The sequence below is a fragment of the Gorilla gorilla genome, chromosome 16 (assembly GCF_029281585.2).
Source record: "Gorilla gorilla gorilla isolate KB3781 chromosome 16, NHGRI_mGorGor1-v2.1_pri, whole genome shotgun sequence".
Taxonomy (NCBI): Eukaryota; Metazoa; Chordata; class Mammalia; order Primates; family Hominidae; genus Gorilla; species Gorilla gorilla.
Window position 1 is genome coordinate 63215370 of NC_073240.2, and position 15385 is coordinate 63230754.

The 15385-nt window shown below is 48.5% G+C and overlaps 1 protein-coding gene across 10 annotated transcripts in view; it reads left to right on the forward strand.

The window, feature by feature from the left end:
• The window catches only part of TLN2 (talin 2), a 452474-nt gene that overhangs the window by 56899 nt on the left and 380190 nt on the right, over positions 1 to 15385 (forward strand). For 3 of the 10 annotated variants that reach the window (XM_063698575.1, XM_063698577.1, XM_055364063.2), the window contains one exon: positions 6320 to 6618. The exons of 5 other annotated variants lie outside the window; for them this stretch is intronic. The gene's annotated coding sequence lies outside the window, so the exon portion shown is untranslated. The remainder of the gene's footprint in view (positions 1 to 6319; positions 6619 to 15385) is intronic. 2 more of the 10 variants (XM_055364062.2, XM_055364065.2) reach the window with 1 other exon arrangement.

A 15385-nucleotide genomic window follows, 5' to 3' on the forward strand; every position in this document is an offset into this window, starting at 1 on the left:
CTGCATAATCTTTGGTTTCCTAGACTTTGTTCAAGAAGCCTTTATTTATTTATTTATTTATTTAGGAACTATTCGCTACTTGAATGAATGCAACTTGGGAAGCTGGTATTAGTGCTAAGTGTGTTAGGAGTTTAAGGTGAGAGAGGTAGTTTCGACCTGGATGGCCAAGGAAAGTTTTACGAGGTAGTGGGTCCAGAACGTCGGGGTGGGTTGCACAGTGGGAGAGGCTGGGAGGAGCACTTGGAAACAGCATGTGGCTGAGCTGTGAGACAAGTGAATGGAATGGAGTGGTGGATGCTTCACACTTCAAAATCTCTGAGGCTCAGTCTTTTTCCTGGAAGTGCTCCTTGGACAGAGTTAACTTTACTTTTTTTTTTTTTTTTTGAGACGGAGTCTCACTCTGTCGCCCAGGCTGGAGTACAATGGCGCGATCTCGCTCACTGCAAGCTCCGCCTCCCGGGTTCACGCCATTCTCCTGCCTCAGCCTCCCGAATAGCTGGGACTGTGGGCACCAGCCACCACGCCCGGCTAATTTTTTGTATTTTTAGTAGAGACAGGGTTTCACCGAGTTAGCCAGGATGGTCTCGATCTCCTGACCCCGTGATCTGCCCGCCTTGGCCTCCCAAAGTGCTAGGATTACAGGTATGAGCCACCGCGCCCGCCCAGAGTTAACTTTTCTCCAGAGTTCCAAATCCCCAGAGGCTATGAAGGGTGCTCGGCCCCGCCCCACTCACTCTTGTGCATTTCTGGTTTTGTTCCTGCTATGTCCCATTATAAGCCAATTCCTAGGCTTGCTCAGTCTGACAGGCTACAAATGAGGTGCTCGTGACACCAGAATAGAACTTGGCTATTCCTCACTGTGAGTGGGCCGGGACTGAGCTTCCAAAGGCTGGCCAAGGGCTGGCTGCCACTGATGGAGAATCCTCCCAGGAGGAGCCCAGGAATCTGTATTTCCAACAGGCCCCAACGCCTTGGATTTAGGAGACGAACTTGGAGCAGAAGCAGCATGGCTCTGACTGGGCCCAGGGAGCCTGCATAGTACCTCCTTACATTAGATTTCATTGGATCCTCTCAGTTGTCCTGGGGAAGGCTTGGGTGATCTATGTGCTATCGGCTCCAGTCCACAGCACTGAGGAGTGACAGGATTCCCAGTCAGGGCCTAATTCCATATAGCTGCTCTTGAACAAGTACATCCCAATGCTTTACAGAGTTAGGTAGCAGTTATTGAGTCACTCATTTGCAAATGTAGTTATAGAAATGCATGATCACATTAGAAGGATCCAGGGAGGAAAGAGTTAGGCTTGCACTGGGCAGGCTGAATGAGCTTCACTTCTGGATTCGGTTTATTCTGTTGTGTGTTTGCTCCTCCTCCAGTACCCTCTCTGTCATGTGCTGCTTTTCTAAAACCTGTGTGGAATTATTTATTACAGAGAGATACCGGGTTTATTATTTTTAAGGGCGAGAACACTTGACATGCAGGGGGAGGGAAAGACATTGACGTTGTAATCCTGTGGTGTAGCTTATTTTTAATCACAGAGAGAAATGCTGAGGTTTGTTTTAACTGAGATACAAAATGTTAGAAATAAGCTTTGGTTGTTAGGAATAGTAATTCACAGAGCGGTCTCCAGATTCACTATGTTAGCCCAAATCTGAAGCAAGCAAGTTCTTTTAAAGCCCAACATCAGAACTCATGTACTGACCTAGTTTAAAATGTTAAAAGTGCAGCTCATCCCATCAGGAGGAAACTACTATAGAGCGTGCTCTTCGAGTTTCTTCTTTATTTGTCTAGGGGGCTTCTTTTTTCCTCAGAGAGAGGGCATTAGTTGCATAATTTTGCAGGGCAACTGGCTTCTTATTCCTTTTGCACTCCTTAGTGGTGTCTCAGCTTTGCAGTTTTAGGGGGAAATGAGCTTTGATGTGTAGTAAAAATGATAACTGATTTTAATATAAAATAGTGAATGCTGGGTATTAAACTCTTTGGCAGCAGGAGACATAATGTGTCAGAGAGCGTTAGTTTTCAAAACCTGAAATGAAGTGGCTTAACTCGTCAACAGAAGCCCTGGCGATGCAGCAAGTCTTAAGAGGAAGGGACCCAAATGGATTGGTGAGTGGTATGGGGAGGTGTGTCTGGGGCTATAATTCCTCCATGTGTAGGTCTTGAAAAGTCCTGCATGACCCAGATCTTTTGTTTCTAGGGGAGGGTCTTTGTCAGAGTTTGGTCCTGATGCTGAAGAGCTTTCTTCCTGTTCCTCTCTCCTCTGCTGAGATCCTTGGGGCTGCAGTAGTTGCTTGATAGCCCAGTAGATGAGCTGGCAGAGGGCAGGAAAGTTTACACATTCCTGTGCAGCACCTTTTGCATCAGGACTGCTCTAGTGTTGAGAATCACTGTCCTCCGAGTGCCAAATTCTCCTTTAAAAACAGGCTGGGTATGGTGGCTCACCTTGTAATCCCAGCACTTTGGGAGGCCGAGACAGGAGGGTTGCTTGAGCCCAGGAGTTACAAAAATAAAAATAAAAATTGCTGGACATGGCCTGTAGTCCCAGCGACTTGGGAGGCTGAAGTGGGAGGACTGCTTGAGCCCAAGGAGGTTGAGGCTGCAGTGAGCTATGATCAAGCCACTCCATCCCAGTTTGGGTGACAGAGCCAAACCCTGTCTGAGAAAACAACAACAGAACCTTGGCCAAAGCTATGCAGAGAAAGGACAAGAGAAAGTTGGCAGGTAGCCATATTTCCAGGCTTAGCATTCACAATGAAAAGTGCATGGTTCCATGATTTTCTGTCTTTATTTTCTGAAATCATGACTATTCCCTTGCTTCCTTCTTGCTGTTTCTTCTCTGTCCTGGTTGTAAAAGAATGTGGGCTCCTGGTGGAATTCTGCCACTGTCACTCTCTGGCTCACAAACCTTCAGTAGCTCTCAGTTGCCCCCGTACCAGGACCCCAACTTACTTTCCTAATGTTTTCTGCCATCTCCTGCAGAATCTCTCCTCTGGCTTCCAGGCTCTCTCAGCTTCCAGGCCGGCCTCTCAGTGTGTGTCTCAGTAGAGTCTTCACCTTGTGGCTTTTACTCATACTCCTTGCCTGAAACGTTCTTCTCCCACCAACCACTAGATCCTACCCTTGGATGGAGCATGAGCGGGGAATTGTTGTTGCTTGTGCACTGGAGTGTGATACCTGAAGCTGAGCCAGGAGGCAAATCCAGAAGCTGATGGTGTATCCGAGTCACCGTGTTTGTAGAAAGCTTATCCTTTAGTTAACTCGGGCACGAGTTTAATTTGTATGTAAATACATATTCAACATAGATAGTCACCTGTAGGAGATAGAGTTGGGGATTCAGCTTTTTTTTAACCTACCATCTGTGAGTATAGCCCTACATCATTAAGTGGCCCCCATCATGTATGTATGTGTGCGTGTGTGTGTGTGTGTGTGCGTGTGTGTGTGTGTGTTTGTGTGTGTGTGTGTGTTTGAGACAGGGTCTCACTTTGTCATCTGGGCTGGAGTGCGGTGGCATGAACTCTGATCACTGCAACTTTCACCTCTTGGGCTCAAGAGATCCTCCTGCCTTAGCCTCCTGAGTAGCTGAGTACTAGCTCCTGTGTGCTACTATGCCGAGCTAGCTAATTTTGTAGAGATGAGATCTTGCAATATTGCCCAGGCTGGTCTCGAACTCCTGGGCTCAAGCTGTCCTTCTACCTCAGCCTCCTAAAGTGTTGGGATTATAGGCATGAGCTACCATGCCTGGTCCATATATCTATATATATATTTAGCTCAAATGTTGTTTCTCCGTTTTTGTTCTTTTAATGTATGGTCTGAGGATCCCTGCCTTTACAATTGCCTGGAGTTCTCTCTCTTTTTTTTTTTGGTAGAGATGAGGTCTTGCTATGTTGCCCAGGCTGGTCTTGAACTCCTGGCCTCAAGTGATTGTCCTACCTGGGCCTCTGAGAGTGCTTTAGTGGATTATAGGTGTGAGCCACTGTGCCTGACCTGCCTGGTTCTTGCTAAATTTGAAGATTCCTGGGCACTACTGCAGACCCAGAGCAGAGTCCAGGAGGGACCAGGGCACACTGATGTGATTCTAAGGGCCGTGTGCACCACAGCCCCACTGCTAGCCCCATGTGTCTGCAGACTGCCCCATGTGTCTAGGGCATGGTGTGAGGGGCTAGTTGTGGCAGTCTCGCCAGGTCAGGGTTGGGTGGGCAAGTAAGGGCTGCCGAGGAGAATCTGGATTCTTAAGAGGGGTTGGCTGGGCTGGGGACGGTGGCTCACACTTGTAATCCCAGCACTTTGGGAGGCCGAGGCGGGTGAATCACAAGGTCAGGAGATCTAGACCATCCTGGCTAACATGGGTGAAACCCCGTCTCTATTAAAAATACAAAAAATTAGCTAGGCATGGTGGTGCGTGCCTGTAGTCCCAGTTACTCAGGAGGCGGAGGCAGGAGAATCGCTTAAACCCAGAGGCGGAGGTTGCAGTGAGCCGAGATTGTGCCATTGCGATCCAGCCTGGGTGACAGAGTGAGACTCCATCTCAAAAAAAGAAAAGAGGAATTGGCTCCACAACCCTGATTACCTGGCCAGGGATAGGCCAGAACTGTGGTGAGGGAGCCTTTGCTGCTGTCCTCAACTAGCTTTTGGGCCTTGCAGAGGTCCATGGGCTTCACGAATGCTTTCTGCCTTTGACTCTGTTTTATCTTTTGATGGTACATATCAAGCCGCTAGAGTGCCCCAAGTCTTGTTTTGTGTCAAACACCCTCCAAGGCAGACGACCTGCAGTTTTAGATCGTATATTTATGTGACCTGATGCCTCCTTTGGGGTCTCCAGAGTTAAAAGGGGTGTGTGTGTGTGTACGTGTTGATATTCTTGGGGAAAGGGTGATTCTAACTGCAGAGACCATGCATCCTCTAGCCCCGAGGCTTTCCTGTCGCCTGTGGAGACAAGCTTCATTGCCTGTGGGGTTCTGGTCCTGGATCATTTCTTAGAGCTGAGCATGGGGTGATGCCAAGGCCCTTGGGACGCACCAAGGGTGAAAGAACAGTGGGGTTGTGAGGGTGCTTCTGCAGGGAGCCCTGAGGCCTAGACAGACAGGAGCCAGGCGGGCTTGCGAAAAGTCCGTCCTAGCTGCAAACCTGCTCCTCCCTCCGCCCTGGCCTTCCTTGCATTTCATTTGTATCTTGCTGATTTGATTTCCTTTTGCATTGTGTAAGGTTCTTAGTAGATACCTATTCCATGAAGTTAGAGATGAATTAGACACAAGAGAGAGAAAGACCTGGCTAAACTGGAAATGAGAAGGAAGTCGACAGTTTAAAAACACATTATGGTAAAAATAAACATAACACGAAATTTACTACTTTAACCATTTGTAAGTGTATAGTTGAGTGGCATGAAGTACATTCACATTGCTGGGCAGCATCACCACCATCCATCTCCAGAACTCTTTCATCTTGTAAAACTGAAACTGCCCATTACTGCTCATCCTTCTTCCCTCCAGCCCTTGGCAACCACCAGTCTACTTTGTCTTTGTGATTTTTGACTACTCTAGGTACCTCAATCAGTGGAATCATACCGCATTTGTTTTCTAAGTTCACATTTTTCTGTGTCGATACTTTAAGTCCAATAAGTTAAGAAGAGGAGAAGGGACTTGACTTGCCTCTCCTTTGGAGGCAATCCTCCTGCTCCCTTCTGCCTGTCCTTGTTGCCCAGAGTGGCGGGGCCAATGTACTGCTTTGCCTAATCCTCTGTGTAGAATGGGCTGGCAGCTGGGGGCTCTCGAAGTTTGCTTCCAGCTGTTCTTGGGATTTAGTGTTTTCTCTGGAATGAAGATGAAGCAGGGTTGCCAGATAAAATACAGGCTGCCCAGGTGAATTAAATCTCAGATAAACAGTCTATCATTTATAGTATAAGTATCTTCCAAAGACTGCATGGGAACTACTTATACTGCAGAATTATCTGTGGTTTACCTGAAATTCAAGTTTAACTAGATTTGCTGCATTTTTGCTGCTAAATTTGGGTGATCCAGTGGTGAACACACAATAAAGCAGCTCATTGGTAAAAGGGCATGCAGTTGGCTAGAAAGATTTTGGGAGATGGGCAGATTTGATGGTGCAGAGAGAGAGGCCATTTGGCGTTGTCAACCTATTTTTTTTTTTTTTTTTTGGTAGAATATTAACTTGGATCCTAAAAGTAGGATTGGAAAGTAGCTGCATAGACTCCTGTCATTTGTTCTTCAGAGAAACAAGCAGCTAGTACTGGCTAATGAGAATATGATCTGCACATGGCAGGTGCCAAAAGTGTGCTCTAATACAAGGCCCTTTCTTCCTTTGCAGGTGCTGGGCTACCTGACTGCTAGCAGGGACTGAGGGAGGGCAGTTCTTGAAGAGTTACCCAGATCCAGCTGCTTATCTGCCCCTGGCCATGGTTTATGTTGTTGACTGATTGCACCAGCTGCTGAGAGGTGGTTTTATGTAGTGTGAGTAATTGAAACTTGGTTCTAAGTTTCCCTCTTGTCCCTTCCTGTTTAATGAACAGTCAGCTGTCCTCGAATTTATTTTTTGGTGGTACTTGGAATCAGCCCCCCGTGTGAGAATTCAACAAAAACGCAACTGATGCAAAGCATCTGCACTGAGTAAGTCCGGGCAGCATTGAATCCCTCTCTCTGTGTTTTCTGTGTGGCTGTTTTTCACTTACCTTCTCCCCTTTGGGTCTAGGTTCCTGTGGCTGGTTTGCTTTCTCCTCAGTGTTTTGGAGGACATAAAATGATAGTTCTCAGGGTTTGCAAACAGTGTGACCCCTTCCTGCAGCTGCCGGTGGGTAGGTGGATAAAATCAGTTTTGCTGCTATTGTCCACAGGCCAGGCGCACCCCCAGGTGCCAGTGGCTGACCCCTGGCCACCTGTGCGGGAGTGTGAGTGGCTGCCTGCTGCAAGGGCCCCTGTGGCTCAGAGGAGATGGGCACACGCTATGCTCCCTTCAGAGCAGTGGTAGATATGCTTTATTTTGGGGTTTTGAAGCCCTAGCATTTAGTGGCTCATTTTGGCCTTTTTCTTCCCCTAAGGGATTCTGTGATGTTTAGTGACTCAACTCTGATTGTACTCCGGATGTTTCTTTTCCACTGATGTCAGTTTATAGAGCAGTCCTCCAGCAAATGTTTGTGTGGGCAGGAGGCAGAAAGGGAAGGAAGAGGTGAGGGGGCACTTCGGGACCCCAAGAATAGGCTTCAACTGCTGCCCCACACACCAGGGAGGCCAGGCCCTGACATTTTAATGCCCGTTGCTTTTGCTTCCAGACCCATTGGAGGGGTCTGGTTGGGGCTTGGATGAATGGGACCTGAGAGCCGTCTCCTGCAGGGCTGCTGGTTCTCTGTGAGAACTTTGCGATGCCAGGTGGGGCACCCTCATGGGGTATGGGATTATTTGTAGGTCTGGTCATTAGGGGTGGGATGTCTGGCAGATGCCTTAGAGCAAGTGTATCAAGAAGTGGGGTACAGCACAGGACCCTGTGCCCCATCCTTCCGTGAGTCCCCTCTGGCTTGTCTCCATAGGACTTCAGCTTAACACAGGGGGTGAGGGAGAGGGCAAGAGCATGGGCAAGAGGGAGGGTTTAGTTTTGAGCAGATAGATCCAGCTCCTAGTTTGCCTTAGACCCTGGAACACTGGCTTCTTTCATTCGGCCCTTTAGAGGAGTGGCCCAGAGTAGCCTAGCAGGGACTGAACTCTTTCGGATGGCTTCCAGAGCATTGTTCCCAAGACCCTCCCTTCTGCCGACCCTGTGACATCGGGGCAGGTGGGGAGAGAAGAGATAGACACTATCATTCCCCCAGTCCCAGGTCCCTCCACACAGCTTATTCCTCACTTTTCCTCCCCCCGGGGGGCTGACAGAATCAAACTTGTGAAATACTGAACACAGGGGTTTTGTGGTGGGCAGTTATGTCTGATGCTAAGCACAAAGAATTTGAGCAAAGGAGGGAGAAAAATAACTATTTTTAAAGGGAACCATTGTATTCAATGGACTCCTCCTTTTTGAGAGTCTGTCATGGGCAAAAGATTGTGGTGCCTCCTGAGAGTGATACAGAGGCAGTGAGTCCCCAACTCTGCCTGCAGGAGTGTGTAGGTCAGCAATATTGCAGTTTCCAGGTGAGGAGAGAGGTACTCGATGGAGGGGACGTGATGGGGAACTCAGGAAGGGGTTCCTGGAGGTGAACTTCAGCCGCGCCTTCAGCAATCTGCAGAATGTCAAAAAGCCAGTGGGAGAGGGTGTTTGGGACCGGAGAGACTGAATAAACCAAGACAAAAAGATGGTACAGCGCAGTAGGAGTCAGATAGCACACGGGTTGGTTAAAGACTGGGGCACTGCAATGTATGGGGAGCAATGTTTTTGTTTGTTTTTTTAACCACTGGCCTAGTGTCGGTTGTGAGCTGTCTGTTGACTTTTAGAAAGAGTAACCTATACCTCGTTCCTACTCATCGACTTCTGCAGTTACCACTATGCCAGAGCACCATTCTGGAAGGCCTCCAGCAACCCTTTGGTGGCCAAATCTCACAATTTGTTCCCAGGTGCCCTGCTCCGGGCTGCCCGTCACGGGTCACTGCTTATCATCCTCTAACACCCTCTCTCCCTTTTGCCTCTGGGACTCCATATGCCTTGATGGGCCCTTTTCCAGTCCCCTTCTGCTATCTCTCTTGACTCTGACACACATCTCCATTCCCCAGCGTCCTGTCCTCGGAGCCAGTACCCCTTCTCTACTGCCGCCACCTGTTCCCTGTGCCTGAGCTTTACATCTTGGCCAGGTGCAGGGCGTCTGGCTGACACTGCTTTTGCAGACCAATGCAGCCGGCCCTGCTCCTGGGGGTTACGAGTCTGCAGTTGTGAACCCCAGAAACCCAAAGAACTGAAATTCAGTCCACAGACATCTATTAACCTGCTGGGTGACAGAGTAAGACTCTTAAAAAAAAAAAAAAAAGAACCTTACTGGATCAAGCCCCCAAGGGGACAAGTGACAAGTAACAGCCCTGATCATCCGGGGAGTACCTGCTGCTTCTCCAGCCTTCCTTTTCCAAGGGCCTCTTCACTGGAAAGCTCTGAGTCGGATCTAAATATCCAAGAAGGCCAGACTTCTTTTTGTCCTTTTCTATAATCTGAAGCTTCTCATCTCTCTCAGCCTCCTACTTCCTAGCAATTTGACAAAAGGTGAAAAGCGTTTCATCGGCTCTTCAGAGCTGCAGCAGTAGCAGCTGCAGCCTCAGCCACACGGAAGGTGGAGGTGCTCTTGAGTGAGTCCTCCCCACCGTTTAAAATGCAGGGCTGGACCTGAGGGATTTATGTGTTCCCTGGGTGTGCATCTTGTGCATGCGACTTTGAATTTGACACCCCTGTCACATAGCCAGTGCCTGAAAACCCTGAAATGATTCTTGGTATTCAGAATTCACATTGGGTAGACTTAGGTAGTATTTATAGCATTCCCAAGACAAGTTATTGCCAAAGGAGGTAGTGACACTTATCAGGGCCTGTGTAGGAGACACAGAGCTGAGTAGACTCTTTCTCTGGCTAATTTTAGATTCCCAGTGTTGAGGTTGGGAATGAGGGCTTGTTACATAGTTAGTATGTTTTCAGAGGCTCTGATCTCCCTCAGACTACAAGTACAAAGGTTTTGTGGCCATTTCTGTTTCCTGGGGTTTACTCTTCCATCCGTTGTCTCACTGCACAGGTTCTCCCTGGCTCTGTCCCATTCTGCTGCCCCATGGCAGAAAAGGGGGGCGGGTTCAGGGCTCCTTGACATTCTGGCATTAGGCCACCAAGCTGTGGGATGGGGGAATTCAGGGTGGGGGAGAATTTGACAGTAGGGCATCGTGCCTCACAAGCTACTTTTTACAACCTGTGAATGCTTGACACACTGTTTAGTTTGCCTGTGGCCCTGTCTACCCTTGGTCAAGGGGAATCTCCCTGGGGAAGGTATTAGCTCAGGTTGCTATTGGAAAATGCTGTGTACTGCATGGCTTAAACAATAGAAATTTTTTCACGGTTCTGGAGGCTGGAAGTCTGAGATCAGGGTGCTAGCATGATTGGGTTCTGGTGAGGGCCTTCTTCCTGGTTTACAGGCAGCTGCCTTCTGGCTGCGTCTTCACATGACAGAGCGAGAGAGGGAGAGCGTGCGAGCGTGCATGCACAGGCAAGCTCTCTGGCATCTCCTCTTAACAGGGCACTAACCTCATCATGAAGGCTCCACTGTCATGACCTCATCTAAACCTAATTATCTCCCTAAGGCACCAGCACCATCCCCCTTGGGTTTAGGGCTTCAGCATAAGAGTTTGGAGGGACATGATTGAGTTCATAGCAGGGGTTCTTGGAGGTTTTTGAGCTGCAGATTCTTTAAAGCAGAGGCTGGTGACTGCAGAGGAATTGGGCCCCGTCTTCCTTGGGGGTCAGACCTCCAGTGGCAGAAGTGCCTTTTCCAGTGACCCAGGGAGAGTTCTTGCTGGGAGAGAGGGACAGCGTTCTGGTGGCGAGGCAGGGAGCTGGCTGGTTTGTGTTGGGGTTTTCCACATGTCTAGATGATAAAGCCACGGCCAGCAGAGGGACGTGACAAAGGGGAGAAGTGCGAGAGGGTGCACAGGCAAAAATGCTGCACCTGCGTGGGAGCTGGTTGGCAGGCGAGGGAGTCCTGGGGGCTGGATGGAGCATGAAGTCCCATTTTGCCCAGTTCATTGCTTGGCTTCAGGTCCCCTCTCCTGTGTCACCTCCTGCCGTGAGCACCTAGAATGGATTCCTGCGGGTTTTCCTTTGTGTTGCTTGTCATGACTTATTTACCTTGTATAATTAGCCATGTTTTGGAAGTTTGGGATGGTTTGGAAGCAACTCTGCCAGAAAACTGGAAAAAAATGTTTTTCAGTTGACAACGACATGATGGTCAGGTCTGGTCAATGGTCGCTCATCCACAGTTGTTGGGCCTTGGCGTCCCTTTCCTGGGATTCTGAAGTTTTTGTATGAGTCAACAATAGAGCCTTTATTGCTGGTGGCTCTCAGAGCGCCACCTCTGCAGTGGTGTGGGCATCTCGGTGGTGGTAGTGAGGGCTTATGTAGCGATCACCAGTGGGGACAAGGCTTACGCTTGTGCCCAGGCCTTTTTTCCAGTGTCTCTCCATGCTAAGGGTCAGGCGGGGTCAACCCTCTACCCCTGCCGCCCGCTGCCTCTCCCTGATTCCTTGAGATGGGTGTTAGAAATAGTACATTTGGAATCTCTTTCACATTGGCGACTTGGCTCCTTGTGCCTTTCCAATTTCTCATTCTGCACTGGGCGTAATGAGAGATGGCACATTGATTACTTGTTAATAAAGAGATGTTGCTGGTTGGTCATGGTTTTTCTTTGCCATTCCTGGAGTGTCTCACAAACCTCTAGGAGGGAGAGAGATTCCTCTTGAAGATACTTGATTACGAAGTATCTTCTTGAGGGGGCAGCCTGGGGAACATGGCAAAACCTCATCTCTCCAAAAAAAAAAAAAAAAAAAAATTTAGCTGGGTGTCATGGTGCGCACCTATAGTCCCTGCTGCTCTGGAGGCTGAGATGGGAGGGTCACCTGAGTCCAGGAGGTCAAGGCTACGGTGAGCCATGGTGGCACTGCTGCACTCCAACCTGGGCAACATAACGAGACTCTGTCTCAAAAAGAAAAAATAAAAAACTCAAGGATGATGCAGGGCTTGAGTGCGACTCTCCTTGCATGTCCCTGCTTACTTAATCAGCATTTCTTCCTTTTTGCATCCCTCTCCTACCTCTGCCCTCCTCTCTGGTGGCTAGAAGACCTAAGGAGGGGAGGCTATTAGTGGCTAAACCTCTATTTCAGGGGTCTCCTGGTTTATGTGGCACTAGCTCTATGTGGAAAGCAGTAGACTCTTTTTTTTTCTTTTTTTGGAGACAGTCTCACTCTGTCGCCAGGCTGGAGTGTAGTGGCGCAATCTTGGCTCACTGCAACCTCCACCTCCTGGGTTCAAGTTATTCTCCTGCCTCAGCCTCTTGAGTAGCTGGGACTACAGGTTCCTGCCACCAAGCCCGGCTAATTTTTTTGTATTTTTAGTAGAGACAGGGTTTCACCATGTTGGCCAGGGTGGTCTCGATCTCTTGACCTTGTGATCCACCTGCCTTGGCCTCCCAAAGTGCTGGGATTACAGGTGTGAGCCACCCTGCCCGGCCTTTTTTTTTTTTTTTTTTAAGTATAATGGAGATCAGTTTGTCTGCTCTTTCTACCTCACAGGGCAGACATATGAATAGGATGACAAAATAAGAATGCACTTTATTTTAAAAGGGGCTGTGTCTTATAAATCAGTAACGATACCTGTATACTATTCCTCAAGCCCTGAATGTCCTAGTAAGTAAAAAATTTATGATAGAGGAAAATTTACTGGAGTTTGAGTAGGAAAGTGTGTGCATGCCTGTGTGTATGAGTGTGTGAATGAACATGTGCAGGTGTGCTAGGCAAGTCAAGTCTGAACTTCTGTTTTTCAGGTTGACAACATCCAACCAACACTTGTTTGGGCCCTTTAGTGCAAAAGAATATGCAAGCCCTTTTGCTTGCTAACTTTGAGTTGAGTCTTAGTAGGTGTCCTGGGGCAGGCTTTAGTTGTTTTTCTTTCCTCCTGCTGAATGTGATCCTGTTCCAGGGGCTTGTTCTTTGGGTCACAGTTGGCCTGGGGCCACTTAGTGTCTGAGATCCTAAGCTTTGGAGTGAGCCAAAGCTTAGCCAAAGCGATTGCTTTGTTACTTATGTAGTTTTTTCCCCCTACCTCAGAGAGGATTTTCCCCTTGAATGATCAATTTTCATGAAATAATTTAAAAGGAAGAAATTACTAGAAAGAGGCAGCAGGTGACCCACGATTGTTACTCCCCCTCTCTGATGTGATCCAGGACCTCAACTCTGTAGGCTCTGAGCAGAGTTGTGGCTTCAGATGTCTGCTGAGGTGCTGCATCGGCTTCAGGCAGTGACATTCCTACCACCTGTTTCCATTTAAAGCCACTAATATTTATCAGGACCTATACTTTCTAGGACTGCAAAGGTGGAAGAAGATTGCAGCAGCCAGCCATGTGTCCTAGCAGGTTTCAGCTTCGGGGTGCATTTGATGTGTTCACACCTCACCTGAATAACTAGCCACATGGTTTTTTTTTTTTTTTCCTTGAGATGGAGTTTTGCTCTTGTTGCCCAGGCTGGAGTGCAATGGCATGATCTCAGCTCACTGCAACCTCCGCCTCCAGGTTCGAGCAATTCGCCTGCCTCAGCCTCCCTAGTAGCCGGGATTACAGGCATGTGCCACCACGCCTGGCTACTTTGTATTTTTAGTTGAGACGGGGTTTCTCCATGTTGGTCAGGCTGGTGTCAAACTCCCAACCTCAGGTGATCCACCCGCCTCGGCCTCCCAAAGTGCTGGGATTACAGGTGTGAGCCACCGTGCCTGGCACTAGCCACGTGGTCTTGTGCGAAGAGGCAGGTGTTGTGTGCCTCTCATCCAAGGGAAGCTCTATGTCAGGTGCCAGTCCTCATGATGGACAGGAATCTTTAGCTGGCTTTATTAAGAAAAACAAGAATTCCATGTTTATTTCAGATATGTTTTCTCTCTTTGCAATGAAGTTTTGTTGAAATAGAGCATAGAGAAACAAACACAAATCATAGCTGGACGATTTGATGAATTTTCACAAACTGAACTCACCTGTGTAACCTGCATCCAGCTCAGGAAATAACCTGATCAGTATTTCAGAAGCCCCCTGATACCCCTGCTGGTGCACCGCCTTCCCACAGTCATAATCTCGACTTAGTTTTGCTTGTGTGTGTGTGTGTTTATTTTATTTTATTTTTAAGACGGAGTCTCGCTCTGTTGCCCAGCAGGCTGGAGTACAGTGGCGCAATCTCAGCTCACTGCAACCTCTGCCTCCCAGGTTCCAGTGATTCTCCTGCCTCAGACTCCCAAGTAGCAGGGACTATAGGCACACGCTACCATGCCCGGCTAATTTTTGTATTTTTTAGTAGAGACGGGGTTTCACCATATTGGCCAGGCTGGTCTCGAACTCCCTCGTGATCCGCCTGCGTCGGCCTCCCAAAATGCTGGAATTACAGGTGTGAGCCACTGCGCCTGGCCAGTTTTGCCTGTTTTTGAACTTAATGTAAATGGAGCTGCCCAGTGTGTCCTCTTGTTTCTGGTTTTGTTCAACATGATGTTTGTGAGATTTGCCTCCATCTTCATGTGAGTTGTGGGTCTGTCATTCTCATCGTAATATGGTACTCATTCATTTTGTTCATATTATGTACCTGTTCTTCTGTACGTAGGTATGTAGGCAGTTTCCAGACTCTGGCTGTGATGTATAGAGCAATACGAATAATGTTATTTATGTCTTCAACACGGATGGGTTTATACCTAGACGTAGTATTTAGATGTGTTTGCTTTGCTTTTCCTAGTGCATTCATTTATTGAGTAAATAGTTACTGAGCATCACTGCGGGCCAGGCTCTGGCTCAGGCCCTAGGGGTGAGAGCAGAAATAAGACAAGCAAGGTGTGTTAGAGGGAGAGGAGCAGTTGTTTTGGATGGTCTCTAAAGAGTCAACATTTCAGCGAGGGCTTGAAGGATGAGAGCAAGGCCAACAGGTAAAAGGCGCCTACTCCATGCAAGGGGAAGAGCATGCACAGGAGCACTCACAGAAATTGCTGCTGGCTCAAGAGTGGCCTGGTCAGCGCAGAGTGACCAGCTGTTGGCTAGACCGTATCCAAGCTGAGGAAGTCATGGCCTGGGACATTGAACTTCTCATTGCTGGAGTCAGGAGGAAGGCCTGTATCTGTCTGTACTTTAACTAGGCCGGGCGTGGTGGCTCACGCCTGTAATCCCAGCACTTTGGGAGGCTGAGGCAGGTGGATCGCAAGACCAGCCTGGCCGATATGGTGAAACCCCGTCTCTACTAAAAATACAAAACACAAAATACAAAATACAAAAATTAGCCGGGCGTGGTGGCGGGTGCCTGTAGTCCCAGCTACTTGGGGGCTGAGGCAGGAGAATTGCTTGAACCCGGGAGGCGGAGGTTGCAGTGAGCCGAGATTGCGCCACTGCGCTGCAGCCTGGGCCACAAAGCAAGACTCTGTCTCAAAAACATAAATAAATAAACATAAAAAATAAATAAAAATAATAAACTAAATGATGGAGGAAGGAGCACCAGTGTGGGCTGCTTCACAGAAGCCCCCAGGAGAGGACCAGGAAACATGTACTTTGCTTTGTGCTGTCCACAGTTGGCCCCCTGCCTGGGTCTTCTGAAAGGCCCGTGGGCTGTCCACTTGAGGAAACTGGCTGGACACGTTGTTAGGGCCATCTGTTTTGGAAACCAGCAGTACTCTTGGGTTCCTGGTTTTTAGCCAGTGATTCATCTTCCC